Source organism: Hyla sarda, chromosome 12 (genome assembly GCF_029499605.1).
Source record: "Hyla sarda isolate aHylSar1 chromosome 12, aHylSar1.hap1, whole genome shotgun sequence".
Classification (NCBI taxonomy): domain Eukaryota; kingdom Metazoa; phylum Chordata; class Amphibia; order Anura; family Hylidae; genus Hyla; species Hyla sarda.
Window position 1 is genome coordinate 73,379,879 of NC_079200.1, and position 14,062 is coordinate 73,393,940.

At 44.1% G+C, this 14,062-nt stretch overlaps 2 long non-coding RNA genes across 2 annotated transcripts in view; one reads left to right on the forward strand and one right to left on the reverse strand.

The window, feature by feature from the left end:
• The window catches only part of LOC130296806 (uncharacterized), a 59,455-nt gene extending 50,662 nt beyond the window's left edge, over positions 1 to 8,793 (reverse strand). Inside the window, exon 1 of the long non-coding RNA XR_008849294.1 lies at positions 8,754 to 8,793. This is a non-coding gene — a long non-coding RNA (uncharacterized LOC130296806). The remainder of the gene's footprint in view (positions 1 to 8,753) is intronic.
• LOC130296805 (uncharacterized) lies at positions 3,844 to 5,852 on the forward strand. Its single transcript, XR_008849293.1, has 3 exons — positions 3,844 to 3,903; positions 5,527 to 5,606; positions 5,687 to 5,852. It is a non-coding gene; the product is annotated as an uncharacterized LOC130296805 (long non-coding RNA).
• Positions 8,794 to 14,062: the final 5,269 nt, after the last annotated feature.

Below are 14,062 nucleotides of genomic sequence, written 5' to 3' on the forward strand. Positions count from 1 at the left end.
CCTTGGTCATATGATGCTTCCCAGACAGTTTCTATACAGAAACATCTAGAAGGCTGTGGGAAGAGTCCCTAGTTCAGTCTACTCTTTCCAGAGGGGTGAATCCAAAGTAGTTTATGTCTGGTTTATGCCAGAGTAGCATCTCTTGCTTCTGCTAGGCATATATACACATAGGCTATAGTGTTAGTCCTAGGTTTAATCCTGTTCTGTAACCTGTTCAAGATGAAGCCTGCTACAAGCATGTCACTCTTCTGTTCCAGTTGCAAGTTCCATCGTCTGAGACAGATCCAGGCTGTGATCACAGCACTGTACAGAGTTTGGAGGATTTCACCCAAAGATAGTCATTTCAGCTACAAGAATATTGTCTTAGCCAGAGGAGAATTAATCTGAGCAAGGGTTCCTCCGCCTACACTAATCTCTTTAGAGACCTACAGTCAGAGTTAGTGATGTAAGGCTCACATGTTACAGACGTAAACACTAATTGGACAATATGCTTTCTTTATTCTGCATCTACATTAGTAACGTTAGTAACCCTTGTTATATTTTGCGTTTTTTATGGGGATCCGAATAAAGAATATATCTTTACCACTGGCATATCTGCATTTTGTCTATACTAAGTTGGAGTCTAGCCGTGCTGGGGATCCTCCCTCCGATTAGTAACTTTACTTACACATGCGCAAGGCACACTAGAGACTTTATACTCAGTATATCTGCTTAAAACAACTCTTAAAGGGACAATGACCATTATTAATTCATCTACTCTAAAGAGGGTAACATTCTGTTCTGTGCTGATGTGACTACATTGTATTGGTATTTGCATGGAAGAATCAGTTACGTTTTTAACTTGTTTCCTCATTATCCAAGTGTCTGGAGTTATCCTTTCTGCACTCTACACTATGTGGACAACCTATTTAACAAAAGAATTGTTGGGCTCACAGGGAACCGTTAGCTATACTACCATCTGAATCCCTACAATTCTCAGCTAGCCTGCACTACAACACCCATCAACCCTTGGGTTCCACAATAATGTAATACTGCAATCATATCTATAGCTGTATTCAAACATCTACTGGTTTTCTGTTAGGTCCTATGATCACATCCCTCTGTTACTCTTTGCTGGTATTCATATTTGTAAAGCCTTTGCTGTGCTCTGGAACATAGTGATATTGTCAAAGGTAGACTGACCATACAAATGTGGTGTCCCAGCACAAAAGGCTGTCCTGTGGGCTGAGGATCTCCTCGGGCATGCCTGCTGCACATGTGTTGAGTCCACTATGAAATGTCTGTTGTGTATGATATGTTAATGTACTTTATTTTACTTTCTATATGCACTGTATAATATGTTGTCTATGTACTCTACCTTTAAGAGCAAGAGGAGCAGTGTAATCCAGGTGACCCTGTCTGCCCAATGGGAACAACTAAATTGGTCAGTATGTAGTGTGTGGGGGGGGGGGGGAGTTGCCCCAGTCTTAGCCTGAGCTGCAGTGTGGAAAGGAGGTGAAGTGGTGTGTGGAGACATCCTGAGGGAAGCCTAAGAAACTATCTTCTAAAGTCAGCTGGCCATTCTGCAAGTGTTCCCCTGTACAGCGGGGAGTCAAGCCCTGGTGGTAATAGTAATTGGACCTTGTCAGAACGAAATAGTTTGCGTGGGAAATCTACAGTCTCTAATCTCAAGTCAGTATTATCCAAATGGGTGAAAAGCACCATAAGTCCAAACAAGGTAAAAGGGCTCCCAAAGGGTTACATTTCATCCTTTCTACAGTTATTCGTAACCTGATGTCAGTGTGTTTATTACCCCCATATCTGGCCCAGGAAAAGCTGTCTCAACCTCGGACCGTGTATAGGCTAACAGTGTCCTGGCGTCACGAAGTGATAGGAATTCCCAAAATATGACAATGAAAGACTAGAAGAATGTTGCCTGGTCGGATGAGTTTCAATTCCAGCTGCAACATTCAGATGTCGTACATGGAAGCATGGATTATTCCTGCCTTGTGTCAGCAGTTCAGGCTGGTGTTGGTATAATGGTGTGGGGAACATTTCCTTACCCCACTTTGGCCCCGTTAGTACAAACTGGTTATGGTATAAACACGATGGACTACGTGAGTATTGTTGCTGACCATGTCCATCCCTTTATGACAACAGTGTACACATCTTCTGATGGCTACTTCCAGCAGGATAATGCATGTCACAAAGGTCACATCATCTCATACATAACAATGAGTTCACTGAACTCCAATGGCTCTACAGTCACCAGATCTCAATCCAATAAATCACCTTTGGGATGTGATGAAATGGGAGATTCTTATCATGGATGCACAGCCGAAAAATCTGTCGCAACTGTGTGATACTATCATGTCTAAAGTCATGGGTGCAAATGTTGGCACCCCTGAAATTTTTCTAGAAAAGGAAGTATTTCACACAGAAAAGGATTGCAGTAACACATGTTTTGCTATACACGTTTATTCCCTTTGTGTGTATTGGAACTAAACCAAAAAAGGGAGGGGAAAAAAAGCAAATTGGACATAATGTCACACAAAACTCCAAAATGGGCTGGACAAAATTATTGGCTATTGGCTACTATAACCATCAATAAGCTTCTTCCACCTCTCAGCCGGAATGTTGGACCACTCTTCCTTTGCAAACTGCTCTAGGTCTCTCTTATTGGTCTCTCCAGGTCTCTCCAGGTCTCTCTGTTTCCCAACAGCACTTTTAAGATCTCTCCACAGGTGTTTAATGGGATTTAGATCTGGACTCATTGCTGGCCGCTTCAGAACTCTCTAGCGCTTTGTTGCAATCCATTTCTGAGTCCTTTTTGACGTATGTTTGGGGTCAATGTCCTGCTGGAAGAGCTAAGATCTCGGACACAAACCCAGCTTTCTGACACTGGGCTGTACAGTGCTACCCAAAATCCGTTGGTAATCCAGATTTCATGATGTCTTACACACATTTAAGGCACCCAGTGCCAGAGGCAGCAAAACAACCCCAAAACATCATTGAACCTCCACCATATTTCACTGTAGATACTGTGTTCATTTCTTTGTAGGCCTCATTCCGTTTTCAGTAAACAGTAGAATGATGTGCTTTACCAAAAAGCTCTATCTTGGTCTCATCTGTCCACAAGACATTTTCCCAGATGGATTTTGGCTTACTCAAGTTAATTTTGGCTAAATGTAGTCTTGCTTTTTTATGTATCTGTGTCAGCAGTGGGGTACTCCTGGGTCTCCTGCCACAGCATTTCATTTCATTTAAATGTTGATGGATAGTTTGCGCTGACACTTCTGCTCCCTGAGCCTGCAGGACAGCTTGAATATCTTTGGAACTTGTTTGGGGCTGCTTCTCCACCATCTGTACTATCGTGCATTGACACCTTTCATCACTTTTTCTCTTCCATCCATGCCCAGGGAAATTAGGTAAAGTGCCATGGGTTGCAAACTTCTTTATAATGTTGCGCACTGTGGACAAAGGCAAATCTAGATCTCTGAAGATGGCCTTGTAACCTTAAGATTCTTGATATTTTTCCTCAATTTTGGTTCTCAAGTCCTCAGACAGTTCTCTTCTCCTCTTTGTGTTGTCCATGCTTAGTGTGGCACACACAGACACACAATGCAAAGACTAAGTGAACTTCGCTCCTTTTTAATTGCTTTCAGGTGGGATTTTTATATTGCCCACACCTGTTACTTTCCCCAGGTGAGTTTAAAGGAGCATCACATGCTTGAAACCATCTTATTTTTCCACAGTTATAAAAGGGTGCCTATCATTTTGTCCAGCCCATTTTTGGAGTTTGATGTGACATTATGTCCAATTTGCTTTTTTTCCTCCCTTTTTTGGTTTAGTTCCATTACACTGGAGGGCACAGTGGTAGAAGATACAGCCAAGCCCCGTTGCCTGTGGACCTAAAGGAATATGGTAGGTAAGGGACCCTGTTACAGATTAAACATTAAAGGGGTATTCCGGGTCTATACATCTTATCCCCTATCCAAAGGATAGGGGATAAGATGTATGATCGCAGGGGTCTCGTAGTTGGAAACCCCCACGATCTCTGTGTCACGCCCATCACGCCCCCTTCCATAGCAATCACGCCCCCTCCCATAGCCGGCACGTTCCCGTCTCAGAGATCTCGGGGGTCCCCAGTGGTGGTACCTCTGCGATCATGCATGTATAAACCCGGAATACCCCTTTAAGGGCCAGGAGCTTCAGATTATGCCTTTGATGCCTAGGGGTATTTGCCTATAGTTACTGCACAGGACTGAGTTAGGAACATATCCTACAACCTACTATAACAGATTGCTGAATAGTATATCAGAGGTGTGGCTGTCAGCAGGGTATTGACAGATTTTATCTGACAAACAGCAGAATTTTGAATGCAGATCTGGATGTGACCAGAGAACAAAATATGATGTAATTAAAGACTGCAAAGTATTACAAAGCTTCTGTGTAGCTATAGAGTGCCTCTTGAGGTCTTGCATCTAACCCATCCCCAAAATATGTTCAACTGAATATGGCACAAAAAGACATCTTCTATTTTATGAGCTTCCCCTTAAATGTACAAAGGTATAACTTTTGATTTTATTTAATTTTTTAAATCAACTGGTGCCAGAAAGTTAAACATATTTGTAAATTACTTCTATTAAAAAATCTTAATCCTTCCAGTACTTATTAGCTGCTGAATACTACAGAGGAAATTCCTTTCTTTTTGGAACACAGAGCTCTCTGCTGACATCACGACCACTGTGCTCTCTGCTGACATCTCTGTCCATTTTAAGAACTGTCCAGAGTAGGAAAAAATCCCCATAGCAAACATATGCTGCTCTGGACAGTTTCTAAAATGGACAGAGATGTCATCAGAGAGCACTGTGATCGTGATGTCAGTAGAGAGCACTGTGTTCCAAAAAAGAAAAGAATTTCCTCTAGTATTTAGCAGCTAATAAGTACTGGAAGGATTAAGATTTTTTAATAGAAATAAATTACAAATCTGTTTAACTTTCTGGCACCAGTTAATAAAAAAAAAAAAAAAAGTTTTCTACCGGAGTACCATTTTAGGGTGTGTTCCCACCTGGCGTATACGCAGCGTATTTCACGCTGTGCAAAATTTGCGGCAGCAGCGGGAAATACGCTGGGTATTCCTCACTCACCATACACACAGGGCTTTCCGGCAGCAGCCCTATGTATATATTGGCTGCCACCAGAAAGCCCTATGTATATAGTGAGCGAGGAATACGCAGCGTATTTCCCGCTGCTGCCCATACACACAGAGCTTTCCGGCAGCAGCCCTATGTGTGTAGTGGCTGCCACCGGAAAGCCCTATGTGTATAGTGAGCGAGCAATACACAGCATATTTCCAACTGCTGCCGCAAATTTTGCGCTGCGAGAAATACGTTCTGTATACGCCAGGTGGGAACGCTCCCTAAATTGCTAAATCTGCTGGTGAAATGTTACATAATTCTAATAGGATTTTGTCAGACAGGTAAGTGGTAAAGAAGGGGTTAAGCGCGCTGTATGTTATATTGCTATTATCATCCGCCCTTGCAGGAAGTGCCTGACATGACTTATGATGAAGAGCTTGGAAAGACATAAAGGAAGTTTTTAATGATCTTCCCAGGTGCACACAGGTAAATTTATTGGATATGTACAAAAACTGGATTTGCTGACAGAGCAATTTTTTTACTATGTTTTTTTTTTTTTTCTCCAGAAGTCTCAGAGCTTATCCTTAAGGAGAGGTGAGCAGATCCTTCCCACAATCCTCAGGGGCAAAGATGAAGACTTGATTGTGGGTGCTAGGCTGCATGGAAAAGACCTGAAGCAATTGTTTGCTATTGTTTGCTATTTATGATACTATACTTTGTGTTTCACCATCTCTGCTTGCTGTTAGTAAATGGAAAAATGTGATATATTCATCCAGAGGCTAAAATTCTATCTTAACCTGGTATTGTTCACACAACTGAAGGGTTTTCTTTCACAGTTTCAGATTCTTTTATAACGATTTCTTGTAGAAGACTTTGTGAGGCCTTAGGCGAAACTCAATTATGAGGCCCCCAGCCTGCGAACTTAAGAGAATGGCGGTGCATACAGTGTGAATATTGCCGCTCGCCAGGGGTGCACACAGAATTGTCTCACAGGCTGAGGTATAAAAACATAAAGTGGGAGATTTATCAAAACCTGTCTAGAGTAAAAGTTGCTGAGTTGCCCATAGAAACCAATCAGATCCCTTCATTTTTCAGAGGCCTTTTTTTCTTTTTTTTTAAGAAATGAAAGAAGCGATCTGATTGGTTGCTATGGGCAACTCAGCCACTTTTCTTCTCAACAGGTTTGGATAAATCTCCCCCAAAATAATGCCTCCACACCAGGACGACATATTACTGCTGCTAATACCTTCATAATGTTATTATATATAAAAAAAAAAAACACTATAGACAGACCAATATCACCACTATACAAGGGATAAAAAATTGCCCAACACCATGACCACTACCATTACTTCCATTACCACCAGTGGTGGAACAAATAATTATACCATAACTACACAATACCCCCACATAGTAATGGCATAATACTACCATACTGATACTGAATAAACAAAAATAGAGAAACACAGCCGCACATCCACAATTTGTATTTTGATATATTTGCTTCTCAGCATAAACTCAAAAACTAACAGCTTGTTAGTATACATTTTGATCAAAAAGTACAAGCCCACACGCCACGTCAAGGCCACCTATTCGGAGTGGCTCCATAATCTAACACTGGCGCAGCACCGGTTGGCGGCCCCTGCCACCGCAGTACCAAGCCCACAGGGGGAGCGACCCAGTGGCCAGGCAGCCCCACTACTGCCCAACCAAGCCCTGGCTCTGGGCCACTCCACCCCACAGACAAAGCAACACAGTAACAATGACCGCCGCAGACTACCACACCGGAGCCAGGGGCTTGGTCGGGCAGTAGTGGGGCTGCCTTGCCACTGGGTCATTCCCCTTGTGGGCATGGTGTCGCGGGGGCGGTGGTTGCCGTCCGGCTCTACGCCAGTGTTAGGTTATGGACAAACTCTAAATAGGTGGCCTTGACGTGGCGAGTGGACCTGTACTTTTTGATCAAAATGAATACTAACATCCTGTTAGTTTTTGAATTTATGCTGAGAAGCAAGTAGATCAAAATACAAATTGTGGATGTGCGGCTGTGTTTCTTTTTCTCTTTGTGTTTTCCACTTGTAGTCTCTCGCCTCTTTCATAGCCAGCACTCTGCTCCACCCATTCGGCCCAGGCATTTTTAATCAGCAGAGGACTGCATATGGGTTTCCTCCTAACATTCTTGCAGCCCTCTGGCAGGAATCACATGATAGGTGTTCACACTGGTGTGGTGCTCTGCAGCGATCATTGTTACTGTGATGCTTTGCCTGTGGGGTGGAGTGGCCCGGAGCAAGGGGCTTTGTCGGGCAGCAGTGGGTCCGCCTGGCCACTGGGTCATTCCCCTTGTGGGCATGGTGTGGCAGGGGCAATGGTCGCTGCCCGGCACTACGCCAGTGTTAGGTTAGCGACCCACTCTGAATAGGTGGCCTTGACGTGGCGAGTGGGCTTGTACTTTTTGATCAAAATGAATACTAACATCCTGTTAGTTTTTGAATTTATGCTGAGAAGCAATTAGATCAAAATACAAATTGTGGATGTGCGGATAAAACCACTGTACACAGACCGGTACCACTGTACACAGATCACTAATAACACCACTATACAAGGGACAAATAATTGTACCACACCATGACCACTACCATTACCAATATATAGTGATGAGATAATACTGCCATACTGAAACTGAACAAAACCTCTATACAAAGACCAGTATCACCAGAAACACCACTATACAAAAAACAAATAATTATACCACACCATGACTACACATTACCCCCACATAGTAACGGGATAATACGACCAAACTGATACTGAATAAATCACTGTACACAGGGCCAGTGCTAGGCTATTTTATACCCTAGGCAAGACTTTTTTTGGCGCCCCCTACGGGCGTGGATATATTATCGGTTCCTCCCCTTTACAAATGTTTATAATACTGTATACCTCTAGATAACTTATTCCTCTAAATAACTACCACATAACAGCAGTATACTGCCAGCAATACCAGTACACAAGGAGGAATTTTATCACCCTACATATAACCTACATACTGTTACTAACCAAACCCCGTATACTGAGACCAATGTTACCAATAATACCGGTATACAAGAAGAAATATTATCACCATACATATTACTATCATACTGTTACTAAACAAATCCGTAGGTAGGTAGTTAGGCAGGTAATCCTTCCTTAGGTATGTAGGTAGTTAGGTAGGTAATCATCCTGTGGGTATGTAGATGGTAGGTAGTTAGGTAGGTAACCCCCTGTAGGTATGTAGACACAAAGGTAGGTAGTTAGGTATGTAATCCCTCTGTAGGTATGTAGACACATAGGTAGTTAGGCAGGTAATCCCCCTGTAGCTATGTAGACACCTAGGAAGTTAGGCAGGTAATCCCCTGTAGGTATGTAGACCGTAGGTACGTAGTTAGGCAGGTAATCCCCATGTAGGTATGTAGACACATAGGTAATTAAGCAGGTAATACCCTTTGGGTATGTAGACAGTAGGTAGGTGGTTAGGCAGGGAAACCCCTGCAGGTATATAGTTAGGTAAATTTCCGCCCCCCCTCCCAAAGTGGGTTCCTATATAGGTAGATGCCCCCAATTGATGCTGCCAAGGAAAAAACAAATCCTACTCACTTTCTTTTGTTTCAACGCTGAGGCCTCTGCATCCTTTTCGGGTCTGTGCTCCAGCACAGAACTTCTCACACAAGCCGTGCGCAATGAGATGACGTCACTGGGCATGGCTTGGAAACAGCAGCTGACAGGGTAAAAGCTCTGCAGGGGGACAGCACCCTTGGGGGCATATGAAGTCCCGGCTGAGCAGCTGGGACTTCTTCAAGAGCACACATCAGCCGTGCTTTAGAACTGCAAATGAGTGCTGGTATTACAGGCGCTCGTTTGTAGTTCAAAAGCACCTGCACAACTTCCCCTTATTATTGAATTCCCCTGCTGCCCTGGGCGGCAGTGCTCTCTAGGTGGCTGTCTGGTTCGCCAAGCGGCCGCACCGGGTCTGTCTGTGCAAAGACGTTAGTGAACTTGGCTCTACACAGACTCTGCAGACTATATAAGTGATTACAGTTACATACTCTCTGATTGGAGTCGTTCCCTTATCTTTTTCTTTTCCATCTGGCCCAGACTGCCATGATGATTTCTTCCAGCCGCAACTCGTCTCCACAGAACCTGTCAGACAAACATTTTAAGATCCGCACTTTTTCATCACTTATAGTACTCTATACAGTAATAATAACCCCCTGGGTGTCCTACAGAGTAGAGTGGGTAGATAGGTGGGTTGGGGGAACAGTAGGTAGCTCCCCCATTAGGTAAATAGGTGCAGCCCCCAACAGCTTTGTCCTCTATTGGTAATCAGCAGCCAACACTCTTTCAGGCTGCCGCTTTTCCAACATGACAGATGGGAACATCAGGCAGTATACCTATAACAGGCAGCTGTGGCACGTACAGGGTTAACACATATACATCACATTCTCTCCGATTCTCTTCTCCGACACTGTCATCAAAGGGCAAATAATATTTAAAGTGAAGCAAACATAGCTGCAGGCATGAACATTAAGAGAAGTGACATGTCGTCATTACGCGTTTCACTCACAAGAGCGCATTGTACAAACCAATATTGTGAACACAGGTCCTGGCTACAATGGTCGCCGCTGATCACAGGATTTAGGCGATTACAGCAGCTTTATTGGGACGTTTTAGTCATAAATCAAAAGAAAGTGTTATAATACAGCAATGAAATACCAGAGAGGATGATTATGGGCCCTGTGTGTGCCATCTATGTAGGCCCAGTCCAATACATTCTGTAACTTCCTAAAAGACAATAGCTGGCCCATGGAATTGGCCAACCATCTAATGCAATGTTTCCCAACCAGTGTTCCTTCAGCTGTTGCAAAATTACAACTCCCAGCATGCCCGGACAGCCTTTGGCTATCCGGGCATACTGGGAGTTGTAGTTTTGCAACAGCGGGAGGCACCTTAGTTGAGAAACACTGATCTAATGTGCCTGGGGGGTCTCCCCACTGTCCTATGATGGCAGATGAATCGGCATATTGGATAAAAAGCTCCCAGAAGAGCCTGGCAGCAGTTTTATCACCATTGGGAACACATGTATGCTCGGCCAAGCTAAGCGTGCATATGTATGCGGATATATAAGAGGGATAGCTGGTGGGGTGGCGTCAATAGAGCACTGGGCCAACAGCTATCTGACATATATAGGCAGTTTGAAAGGTTGTGTTTCAAAATGTATTGTCATTTTAAAGATTTTAGCTTGCTGTAAGTGAAGAAAACATTTCAAATTCCACTAAGACCTCAAACATCTCACAGCTGAGGGTTTGTTACAGTTGCATCAAGCCTAGACAATCCTTTTTTAGCAGAACTCTCTTTGGGTCCTGATAATTTGCTACAATCGGGGCTGGACTGGCCTACCGGGATATCGGGAAAATTCCTGTAGGCTACTGCCTGCCTGCCTTATTATAGAATACAAGGTCCTGACACTGGTATCAGGACCTTGTATGCAGTGGCCAGGGGCGGACTGACTGGCCGGCCCATTCGGGTAAAGGGCCCACCGCTGCTGCTACTGATAATCCAGAACACTCATCCAGGATCCCCAGGCAAACAGCCTCCTCCCTGTGTGAACCGCATCTACGGCCTTCATCGGCACCTGCACTGTGGAGGATGGAAAATGCGCTCTGGAAATCGCTGCGTGGGCCTTCAGTTGAGCATATTTGTTTTTCCATTCTGGGGAGGGGAGAGGAGGGGAACTCTGCTGCCTGTACCTACTGTGGGAGAAGTCTGCTGCCTGTACCTACTGTGGGGGAACTCTGCTGCCTGTACCTACTGTGGGGGAACCCTGCTGCCTGCACTTACTGTGGGGGAACTCTGCAGCCTGTACCTACTGTGGGAAAACTCTGCTGCCTTTACCTACTGTTGGGGGGACTCTGCTGCCTGTACTTACTGTGGGGGAACTTTGCTGCCTGTACCTACTGTGGGGGTACTCTGCTGCCTTTACCTACTGTGGGGGAACTCTGCTGTCTGTACCTACTGTGGGGTAACTCTGCTTCCTGTACCTTCTGTGGGGGAACTCTGCTGCCTGTACCTACTGTGGGGAAACTCTGCTGCCTGTACCTACTGTGGGGAAACTCTGCTGCCTGTACCTACTGTGGGGAAACTCTGCTGCCTGTACCTACTGTGGGGGAACTCTGCAACATTCACCTACTGTGGGGGAACTCTGCTGCCTTTACCTAATGTGGGGGAACTCTGCTGCCTGTACCTACTGTGGGGAAACTCTGCTGCCTGTACCTACTGTGGGGAAACTGGGCTGCTTGTACCTACTGTGGGGGAACTCTGCTGCCTGTACCTACTGTGGGGAACTCTGCTGCCTGTACCTACTGTGGGGAAACTCTGCTGCCTGTACCTACTGTGGGGGAACTCTGCAACCTTCACCTACTGTGGGGGAACTCTGCCACCTTTACCTACTGTGGGGAAACTCTGCTGCCTATACCTACTGTGGGGAAACTCTGCTGCCTGTACCTACTGTGGGGAAACTGGGCTGATTGTACCTACTGTGGGGGAACTCTGCTACCTGTACCTACTGTGGGGTACTCTGCTGCCTGTACCTACTGCTGGGGACTTCTGCTGCCTGTACCTAATGTGGGGGAACTCTGCTGCCTACAGCTAATGTGGGGGAACACTGCTGTCTACAGCTAATGTGGGGGAACTCTGCTGTCTACAGCTAATGTGGGGAAAGTATGCTGCCTATACCTAATGTGGGGGAAGTATGCTGCCTACACCTAATGTGGGGGACTATCTAATATGTTCCTGCCTAGCTAATATGGGGACAAACTACCAAACTAATTGGTAGTTTGGTATATTGGTAAGATATATATACAGACTGTTCCAAATGATTATGCAAATGCTATTTTTCTCATTTACCTAAATAATTGATGAAAATAACAGTCAGCATAATTCTCATGTTATCAACTATTAAGAATACAATTCAAATTTTGTTGAACAAACTTCCTAATGATAACAGTATTTTTTTAAACATAAAAAAAACTTACACCGCACTGTTCCAAATTATTACGCACAGTAAGTTTCAAAACACTTTATAGATTGTAAGGAACTGAATATTGTCATTTTTTGTGTTTGCAGCATATTTACTGAAATCAAAAGCTATTTCAATCCAACTTTTAACAACATTTTAACTTTTAAACAATTTAACAGGTCACGTTACATTTTAACATAGGACCCCTTATTTGATAGCAGCTTTACAAGTCTTGCATCCATTGAACTTGTGAGTTTTCGGACAGCTTCTGCTTGAATTTGTTTGCAAGATGTCAGAATAGCCTCCCAGAGCTGCTGTTTGGATGTAAACTGTCTCCCACTCTCATAGATCTTTTGCTTGAGGATGCTCCAAAGGTTCTCAATAGGATTGAAACAGATCCAAACTCCAGGGCCGTAGCCCGGGATAAAAAAAAAAAAAAAAAAAAACATATTAAGCTTCCCTTAAAATTGAACTTTTATTGTGATCAAATAAAAAAAAATAATAAAAAACAAACAGAAGATAAAAACAGTGGAGTGGCAGAGTGCACGTATCGTATTGTCGCTACAGGGACTACCCTGTTGTATAGATGTAGATGGTGCTGCAGTACACTGTATTAATACTCTGTCACAGTGATGTTAAAATGTAACTAGCATGCCTCCCTCGACATGTTTTGCTGTAACAACGGCATTGTCAAGAGGCTATTGAGGCAATGGCAAACAGTAATGACCAACACGGTATTTATAACCATCCCCCTTGCATCATCAACAATGGCCTCCTATCATGCTCCAATCCTAGAGCCTGTATCATCACTTTGTGGCCACAAACCAATGGTCTGTTCAAGTATAGGAATTACTTCCAGGTGAGATAACCTCCTTCACCTATCTGATCTGACACGTCACTAACCTATCCATGTCATTAATCCTCTGCGAAAGGTAAACAAAGTGCACGGTCTGCGGCACATGCCCAGTCATCAGTGCAGGGGACTTATACATCCCAATCTCCCCGTACATTCACTGTGCCTGCGCGCCTATGACGGGATGCCGTGCCTGTGTGGTGGCAGCTTATCAGGACTTAGCCGCAGCGCTATACACGCTTACCACTGCGCATGTTTTTATCTTCTGCTTGTTGTTTTTTTGTTTTTATATTTTATTTGATCACAATAAAAGTTAAATTTTAAGAGAAGCTTAATAGTTTTTTTTTTTTTTTTTTTACCCCGGGTTACGGCCCTGGGGTTTGGATCTGATTGATTAAGGACCTCTTACTTTCCCTTGGGGCATTTCCTGATTGTTCTCAATAGGATTGAGGTCAGGGGAGGATGGAGACCACACCATGACTTTCTCTGCTTTTAACCCCATAGCAGCCATTGATGCAGAGGTATTCTTTGCAGCATGAGATGGTGCATTGTCATGCATGAAGATGATTTTATTGCGGAAATCATAGTTCTTTCTTCTGTACCAGGGAAGAAAGGGGTCAGTCAGAAACTCCACATACTTTGCAGAGGTCATCTTTACACCTTAGGGACCCTAAAGGGGCCTACCAGCTCTCTTCCTATGATTCCGGCCCAAAAAATGACTCCACCACTCCATGACTTGCTGACGTCGCAGCCTTGTTGGAACAGGGTGGCCATCCACCAACCATCCACTACTCCATCCATCTGGACCATCTAGAGTTGCACGGCACTCATCAGTGAACAAGACTGTTTGAAAATTCATGTATTTTTGCAGCCATTTTCGCTTGTGAGCATTGGTTAGTGGTGGCCAAATAGAAGGTTTATGCACAGTTGCAAGACTCTGGAGGACTCTACACCTCGATGTCCTTGGGACTCCAGAGGCACCAGCAGCTTCAAATATCTGTTTGCTGCAATGTAATGGTACTTTAGCAGCTGCTCTCT